This window comes from Mercurialis annua, linkage group LG3 (genome assembly GCF_937616625.2).
Source record: "Mercurialis annua linkage group LG3, ddMerAnnu1.2, whole genome shotgun sequence".
Classification (NCBI taxonomy): domain Eukaryota; kingdom Viridiplantae; phylum Streptophyta; class Magnoliopsida; order Malpighiales; family Euphorbiaceae; genus Mercurialis; species Mercurialis annua.
Window position 1 is genome coordinate 60,490,410 of NC_065572.1, and position 9,770 is coordinate 60,500,179.

Below are 9,770 nucleotides of genomic sequence, written 5' to 3' on the forward strand. Positions count from 1 at the left end.
GGTGCCTCAAATATCAAAAACCCCGAGGGCTTTTCTACGTACTAAGGGCATTTGCCACCGAGTTGAAATTTTTAGATACCTTCAAGTTAACCTTGAGTAGGAGCAGGTTATGGAAGGTTCTCTAAATACCAATCAAAATCCAATGAAATCCATCTGTTTGTTTTAATGCTTCTAGTAGGAGACATTAAAGGAGTATTCCATATACATAATTAACCTCCAGAAGCTTCAATGGAACTAGAAAAAACAATATCTGAAACCAAAGTTTGTGCAGAGTTTTCTAATCAAGAAGTCGTCAATAGATTCGAAGCCCAATAATCGACAAGTTATGACTGGAGATAAAAGAACAAATACATCTTTGCTTTCCAGAATGTGTAACACCTCCTCGGCAGTTCCAAGAAATGAAATTTAGTGTATTAATCATAGAAGAAAATTATAACCTTGATTAAAAATAAGAGACTTCAAGATTGAGCATGTGGTTCTTTGGCTATTCCTAAAGAATGAAAATCCATAATATTCTTTTCATGATCCTTTTAAAACAGTCCTAATTAAACTCCTAATACCCCGTATTTTGAAAGTGCTAAGGACAGTGCCACGAGAAATAATTATTAAGATTAAATCAAGGACATCAAAATTAAGGTCAAAAAATAAGGATTTGGACCAAAATGAGTCCATTAGAATCATCGTAAAATAATAATTTAAGTGAGAAATTATTATTCCATAAATTGGATTTGAGCGGGACTAAAGAAAGATCAATAGAATAAAATAAATTAATGGTAAGTCCCGAACTAATAAATTTTACGATAAAGTTCGTAAAATAAATTTATGGATCAAAGATCAAATTTTGTAAAATTTGGACGAAAGTATTTTAGTAAGCGGAATTTTAATAATCGGAAAAAAAAAGAATGCTAAATAAATAAATTGGAAAGCCCGAGATAATAATTTTTACGCCAAGGTCCGTGAAATGTTATTTAATAAATTATCGTCAAGCTATCGTAAATTTACGAAACCGATTTAAAATTGGACGCGACGATTAATTAATAAATTGGGTTAAAATACAAATTAAACTACTTGAGCTTAATTGCAAATTAGCCAAGCCATAAGTATACCTCTTATCACCTTCATCATTCATTCCCTTAAGAGAAAAAGACTCCAAACCCTCACCTCCTTTCAAGTATTGCCGATCATCACCATCTCAATCTAATCTCATCATTTCTCATTGGAATTCACCAATTTTTGATGCAAAATGATCATGATATGGTGGGTAAGCAAGGTAAGCCAATTATTTGTAATTTCCATGGCTGATTTTGGTGGAAAATTTGATAAGAAAAGCTAAGGTTTTGGAGCTTTAAGTTGATATTAGGTATTTAATTGGTGTTAAGGTATAAATCAATGAATTAGAGCTTGAAGGATGAAGATTTGATGATGGAAACTTGACATAGGGATTCGGCCGAATGGTTCCTCCATCATGCTCAAGGTAATTTCTGAATTTGATAGTTAAAGATGATGGTTTGATTGAGGTTTAAGTGGTTGTGTTAAGTGTTAGTGATTAGAGTTGAAATTAGGAAGTTTGAGCTATGATTTTGACGGATTTAGGGCTGTTTTTTTTGAGATAATTCAAGGGGTTTTGGACACGTCGGGATTGGATTCGTAGAGTCGATCCCGTGCTCTATCACAACAGCAAAAACTGCTGCAAAATGCAGCAGTAAACTGCTGCAATACGCAGCAGTAAACTGCTGCAATACGCAGCAGGTAAACTGCTGCAGAACGCAGCAGGTAAACTGCCGCAGAACGCAGCAGTTAAACTGCCGCAGAACGCAGCAGTTAAACTGCCGCAGAACGCAAGGCTGCCGGTGAGCTCCGGCAGCCGTGCAATGGCACACCGACACTAGGTCAATGTATGCGTACCCGAGTCCAAAACGTAGTTTCCGGAATTGCAAAAGAGCGATTAAAACTATGTTAAAAATGGATTGAAAATGAGTTAAAAATCCTAAATTAAAGTGGGAATTTAAAAAGGGAATAATTGCTAAGTTATTCAAATTAAGATGTCGGGATTTTGAGGTATTGAGGAATCGAAGTTTGAAAGAAAAATAAACTCCGAAAGAACGGATTAAAAAAAAAATAGATTTATTGTAGTTGGGTAATTCAAAAACTGTTTTGAACAAGTAATAAATTGTGTTTAAGTAACAAACTTTGAAATAAGATTGTGAGCTAACGGAATGTCGGAATGAGTCGGTTTTGGTGTCGTTTTGTTCGTTATAATATAGAAAACGAAAGTAGGGAATAGCTACTGCCATAACAGTGACAGAACAGCAGCAAAATTGGCTGCAAACACAGCAGCCCATAAGGCTTAATTATGCAGTCCATAAAACCAGTCCGGGGTATCAACTTCCGAGCTAGTTTCCGACACTTCCGAACGCTAATTTCAAACTAAGGTCTAAACGAATATTGTAGACGACATTCCAAACTTTAGGAATGTCATTTTTATTTAGAGTTTAGACCACTCTAAATAACAGTTTTAATAGCTCAAAGTTGGTGAAAAAAAAATATGAATTAAAAAGGGAAGATTAAGAAGCTAACTTTGAGCAAAATTTTGGAGACTTTAGAGGAGACTTCAGACAGAGAGGTATAATATTTTTTGAGAGTTGAGCGTCACCAGAATTAACAGTTTTCAAAATCTGCACAAGGGATGATTTCATCAAACAAAGCAACCATACTAGGAAGTCTAGACTGAAAAGATTCATCTAAACCGGATTATGTAAACTAGAAGAATTAGTGTATTCCGCTAATATAATTTTAATCTTCATTCTTATCTAAATTGAATACACTAGTTTTTGTATAAGTAAATCATTATTTTATGAAAATTAGAATTTGATAAAAAAAATTATGTTTATATTTTTGTACAAAATATTTTTTTAATAAAGAATAATTTCACTCCTTTAATTTAGTATAAAGAATTAAAAAATATTTAAGTTCATGTTTTATGATCATGTCACTCGTTATAAATAAACCACCCATAAAAAACCTAATGAATTAAATTAACTTTATAGACGATTCGCTAACATAAAAATTTATATTAGCTCAACGTATAAATTCCGTAAATTCCATAATTTTAATATAAAGACATGAATGCAAATAATTCATAGTTCACCTATCGCGAGGTAGAATTTGAAGAACAATAAACATAGTTTACTGTGAGTTATGAAATAATGATATTAAAAATGTAAAATTTAAGATTTGTAAGTGAAAAATAGAGATGAGTTCGTCAATAATGAGATTACCCCTACTGAAATCATGCTTCATATTTTAGGTGTACACTTGGAGAATAATTTTGTGATAATGAAATACATGCATTATGATTGAGGGTGGAGTCAGGGATGGCGAGCCTGCACGGCCGCCTCCCTGACTGGAGAAGTGTCAAAGACCAGCAGGTTAGAGAGGAAGCTATCGATTGCAGCTCTGCCTTAGGCTAGTTATTTTAGTTTTAGTGTTTTAGGAAAAGAATAGGGAAAAGAGTTTGAGTAAATTAGCCTAGATACTGTATTGGACCTAATTAATCTCAATATTACTTTGACAAAAACTCATTTAACATTTTACGGTTTCAAAAAAGTGAATTTGAATTTACAATTATTCCGTTGCACAAATACAAATATTTAATTGTCAAAATACAAAGTCATTATTCCGTGTCAACCAAGATTTCCTTGCATGTTACCATTTGTGATTGATCTTTCCTAGATTCTCTCCGAAATTAACTCAATCTTCTCATTTATCAAATCTTTTCCAACAAACAAAATCCTTTTGACAAACCTTCTCCGATTTATTCTCTCAACTTATTCTCTCCATTATCTCATTCACTGAAACTTCTCATTCAATTTGAATTTAAAAAAAAATTAATTTCATAATGTTCAAAATTAGGTTTTGGCAAAATATTTGTCTACTAAAAAACTTTCAATTTCTAAATAAAAAAAATTGACGGCAAAAGAACCATAAAGTTCTTAATCGGGAAGAAGATAATGATAGCGGTTTCGAAGATTTGAATATCATTGATAATCGAAAGGATATGGCTGTTGTTGATATGGTTATTGCTGTCAAGGTATTTTTTTTTAATATATTTTATCTTATTTACTATTGTTTTTTGATCTATTTCTATGTATATATGCAATGTTATTTGTTGTCTTGTTTGGTTGTTATTGCTTTTTGTTGTGAATGAATTTGTATGCATCATTGCAGACTGTTGTTAATTACTATGTTGTTTATAATATATTTTTAAGGATATTTTTGAATTGTTTGTTGGTGATTTTGACAAATGATCTCGAATTCAAGAATTTATGACGTTAATATCATTTTTTATTAGATGTAGTTAACCAATGGTTAACTATGCGTAAACTGCCAGTTAACCAGTGTTTTTATTTTACAGAAAAATGAAGGACCTCTTGTCGCCATGATTAAAAAATCGAAATCGGGGATCAGATCCGCGACGCAACAACAATTTTTGATTTGTAATTTTATGACTTGATTTTTATGTTGGTTAACCAATGGTGTACTAATGATATATCAATAATCTTATTTTTTAATATAGTAATAGTTAACTTTGGCAAATTTTAATTCTGCAAGCATTTCTAAAATTTTTGAATTGTCTTTGTTATTTTTTATATTGCAGTTTTTTTCTGTCAAACTGATGAAAAAAACGATGAACGAAGGCGGTTTGAGTTGAACAAAGAAAGCAGCCGTTGGAGTGGGACAAAGATAGGCGAACGATGAACGAAAGCGAACGATGAATGAAGGCGAGGTGGCTGGCAGCTGTTGTCTTTTTTATTGTAATTGGGATATTAGCAATGATGTAAAAATAATTAAGGTTAACTATATGTTTTCTAATGGTTAATTAATAGTTAACTAACTTTGTATGATTTTTTTATATAAAACATGAATATATATTGATAATTACTTTTTTTTAATTACAGTTAATTAACATGTGACTAATAGTTAACTAACAATTATTTTTATACGTATGATTATTTTAAAATAATTAAAATTTGATGTTCAGTTGTTTTTTTGTTATATTTGAATAATTTTAAAAATAATTAGGGGGGTAATTATATGTTTCATAACGGTTAACTATTAGTTAACTATACTTGTGTTGGTTATTTAAAACATGAACATATAATGTTAATTATCTTTTTTTTATTAGTTAAAAATTAACTAATAAGTGACTACTGGTTAACTGACAGTTAACTAATTTGGTGTACTGTTAATTTTATGATATATTATTGCTAGATTTATCTAAAAATGATTTTATGATGTTAATAGTTTTTTATTAAATTTATTTTATTAATGGTTAACTACATGTAAACTAACAATATATCAGTTTTTTTTTATAAATAAATGAATTTATATTGTGTATTCATATTTGTTGATTGTTTATGATGAGTTGATGAATTTCTGGTTTTACTGAATTTCTTTTGTTTCTCAAATGCTTGTTGTTTTCATTTTTTTAATCATTTTATTTTTTTGGTTTCCCTTTTGCCGTTTATGGCATATAATTCAAAGTATCAGTTACTATAATTAAGGATTATTAAATATTCTTGAATATTAATTGCTCTATATTTATGCTTTGAGATTTTGTAGGAGATTTTGATTCTTGTAACCACTTCTTTCCTTTTTTATAGTTAACAGTAATCCTCAAATATTATAAAGGCACCGTTTGGATTGAGGGTTTTTAAAATCCATAGATTTTAACAAAATCGATGGATTCTAAATCAATGGAATTTAAATCCATTGATTTTAAATTTCCATCGTTTGGATTGAAAATAAAATCAATGGTTTTTAATATTATTTATGGAAAAAAATAAATAGTATAACAATCCATCATTTATAAAAAATGGTGGATTTGGACTTTCCCACCTAGTAGGTGGGAAATAAAAACCCTCAAAAATGATGGATTGTAGAAAATAAGGGAATTTATAAATCCATGAATTCTATTAATTTTTTTTTGAGGCAAACGATGGATTTTGTCCAAATCCATTGATTGTTTAAAATCCATCGTTTAGAATCCATCAATCCAAACGATGTCAAAGTTATTTGTGCAATTTGAAAACTTAAAAAGCATGTCATCAACTTTTTTTTGGTCAACAGTAAAAATCTAATTAATTATAGATATGTAGGGTACTTATTAATTTTTCTCAAAGAGTTTTTTGATGGGCCTATTTTTTGGGTAGTCCATGCCCAACAATAAATGATCTATTCAAGTATTTATAGCAAAATAATGATTAACTTCTTGATGGAAAAACATTTTTCTTTTTTTGGAGAAAAATAGACAGCTTAACCTTCTAAATATTATTAAATATTATTTAAGTCTTCAAAATAAAATTTAAACTATTAAATTATTAAAATACAAAAAAATTAATCATATGAGTTCATTTATTTACTACAATATTATTTTGTATAATATAAAAAACCAATTGTTATTTAAAAAATATTTATTATTTTCTTAAACACAATGCTACCCCCCTTGAAATTAATTTCTGACTCCGCCATTGTCTATGATGATCTTAATAAATAAATTATGGCATATCAATATATATCATTATTGTTATGGCGTCTAATAAGATGTGGAACTTTTTCTTGCGATATTTTCTATTTACATTCCCTGTATGTTAGAACGAGTCATTATGCAATCGATATGTACTAATAGCTTGGTCGTCTTATATGTCGTTGAAACACAAATTTGAGTCGTATCGGCCTATAAATATGATCACTATTAAAGGTTTAGTTAAATAAATAACCGAAAAAAATTAAAGCATAAAGAATTGACTAATTTTTACCAGTAATCTTTGATGTTCGATACTTTTTCACTCACCATCCCTAGCCTTTTATCTTTCCTCTTTATATCTCTAATTAATTTTCATCTTTTAGTTTTAACTTCTTCTTTGTTTTCAACTTTAGTTCTTTAACTATATTTTTTAAAAAGGTATAGAAAATTTTAAAATATCTATTAGTGGTTAATACCATCTAGAATTGGATATTCGTTTGGTCTGTTCAAATCTGTCCTTATAAAACCGAGTTTGAATAATATTTTTTTTATCTCAAGTCTAACCCGAGTCCGAAAAGTCTATTATTTTACGGACGGGCTTCAATTTCTCATACAACCCCAAAAAAAGTCGGACCCAAATCAGGATATAATGTGTAAATTTCTAGATAGCAAATATGAAGCCTTGGCTCATACCTAATTTGGACCTACATAAACATTGGTAAAACCTGCCAAACTTGATCCAAGCCCACCTATGAATGTAATGTTTCTAAAAACCATACCGGACCAGCCGGTTGAACCGATTAAATTGGAAATCGGCCTCCGGTCTAAAATTGTAAATAATCAGATTTTTTGATTAAACCAGGTTGGATCGGGTTGGACCAAATTCTTTTAACCAGTAAACAATCGGGTGTTGGACCAATGAACCAGAGTTTGCATCGGTAACAAACCAATGAACCATAATTTTTTAAATTTTTTTAAACTGGTTGAACTTATCATTGAATCGGTTTAGCTGATTGAATCAAAAACCGGTGGCCTCACCAGTTCAGCTACCGATTCGGTTTTTAAAACATTGTATGAGTGAATCTAATGCCATCTAATGTGAGCATATGCAGATAAAGACAAAACTAAATAACTGTTCAAGAGTTAAATTTTTTTTAGAGTCTTATTTTCTCATACTCATAAAATTATCGCAAGTTGGCAACAAAAAAAATCTCGTAGTTTTTACAAAAGTACAGATTAACCCTTTTACTTTTTTTGGGTATACATAAGCCCTCTTTGTTTTAATATTGAACAAAAAACCCCTTTTTTCCAACACCATTAGAAGCACTCGTTAATGGCTAACATATCTCTTATAATCATGTAGGAAAAAAGTTCAAAAATAATTTTAATGTTTAAAATATTTACTGAAAATATAAGGGGGTAAGTGTCCAAAAGTAAATTAAAAGGGTTTATTTGTTCAATTTTAAAATAACAAGGGTCTAACTGTTCAATTTTAAAAACACAAGGACTTAATTGTGCCCAAAAAAATAAAAAAGCTGATTTGTACTTTCGAGAAAAAGTCGAAGTTTTTTTAATATTTTTTGTCTATAATTTTCTTTACACTAGCATGTAACCACCAACTATAACATTGAAGTTTATTTTATGCTACGACTGTTCTTTCTCTTCAAATTTGCAATGAAATTTATATGAAACACCCTTTCAATATACAAATCCTTAGATGAAAAAGATACTAGGATGCTAAAACTTATAGAGAAAAAAAGAAATAAATTATGATTTATTTATGCACCTTTATCAGGTAAAAAGATTAATTTTTAGTTAATAATTAAATTATATATAAAAAAATATAAAGGTCAGTCAATGTCTCCATCATTATATTCAGCTAAATAAATTCTATAATTTAAGGTAAAAAGTATCACGTAAACTACTGCCACGGAATAAAATTAATTTTGCATTAATTACAAATTATAGTATAGCTTTATTTAATTATTAAAAATAAAATTCAATTAAAATACAAAACAAAATAAATTATGACTACTATTTGAATATAATAATTTATTTAAAATTATAATTACTTTAATTTATAAATTTTTATTTTTTAATATTATTTTAATTTAATTATTAACTAAAGATGAAATCAAATTGGTAGTGTGTCTCAGTACTAGCTACAGTCAACCCCCTAATATTTAGAATTATATAAATTAATAATTATAATAATTAATAAAATTTTGGGATCCAACTTTTATGTCTCATGTAATATTCAATAAATTAATAATTTTAATCGTTAATAAAAAATTTTAATCCATCATATATATTAACTATAAGAGGTCCGACTGTACGTGCAAAGCACGTAAACTAATACTACTATAACAAAAGGTATAGAAATGAAAGTATATTTTATTTATAAAATTAGTTTAAGTTATGTATATAATTTGTTAAATTGGTGTAGAAATAATATCGATGGTTATTATTAGTTTATATTTATATAATTAAAAGACCAACAACGTATTCTAATAAATTTTTCAATTAATAAAATATTAATTTTAATTACAAATTGGTTATTACAGTCGGTTTTGTTTCAGCAACAGATAAAAGCGCCGATTAATCACCTGTATATTTCAGCCATGTCATCTTTTTCTGACATAAACCGGCTAGAATAATTAACTTGTAATTATTTAACAAATTCATTTATCGGTTTGATATAAATTTTTGTTGACACATCATATCGTCATTTTTTTAAAAGTTCAAATACCAAAAATGTATTAATCCTTATTTCCAATGATAATAGATTAATATTTACTCATAAAAAAAATTAACATTTGATTAATTTAAAAAGTTAAATTTAAATTATAGATTTAGTGTATCACTCACTAAACGACACCCCTTACTGTATAGACAGTGTAATTGTTTGATAAGATGGGGATATATATTAGTATGATTTATGAGGATTAGCATATGTTTTATTTTTGGTAAGTTCTAGAGCCATCTATAGAATGTTCCATGGACTTCGATATCATTATTATATTCAAATAAGATGTAATGTCTAGAAGCATCTAATAGATGGAGTTAAAGAAGCTACCAAAAAAGTATTCATAAGAAAGGTCTAGAATATCAGTAAGCTTTCTAGATATGAACTCAGCTTTCCTATAAAAAGAAAAAAAAACAGATGATTTTTAGCCAATCGTGAGAAGAGTAAAATAGAGCGTGAGTTTTAGCAAGAGGGGCTTATTTGTTAAATAATGTTTTG

The 9,770-nt window shown here is 28.7% G+C and overlaps 1 long non-coding RNA gene across 1 annotated transcript; it reads left to right on the forward strand.

Moving 5' to 3' along the window:
- The first annotated feature begins 1,107 nt into the window (after positions 1–1,107).
- LOC126671788 (uncharacterized) lies at positions 1,108–4,946 on the forward strand. The gene is made up of 4 exons (XR_007639126.2): positions 1,108–1,270; positions 1,380–1,474; positions 4,415–4,496; positions 4,658–4,946. It is a non-coding gene; the product is annotated as an uncharacterized LOC126671788 (long non-coding RNA).
- The last annotated feature ends 4,824 nt before the right edge of the window (positions 4,947–9,770 follow it).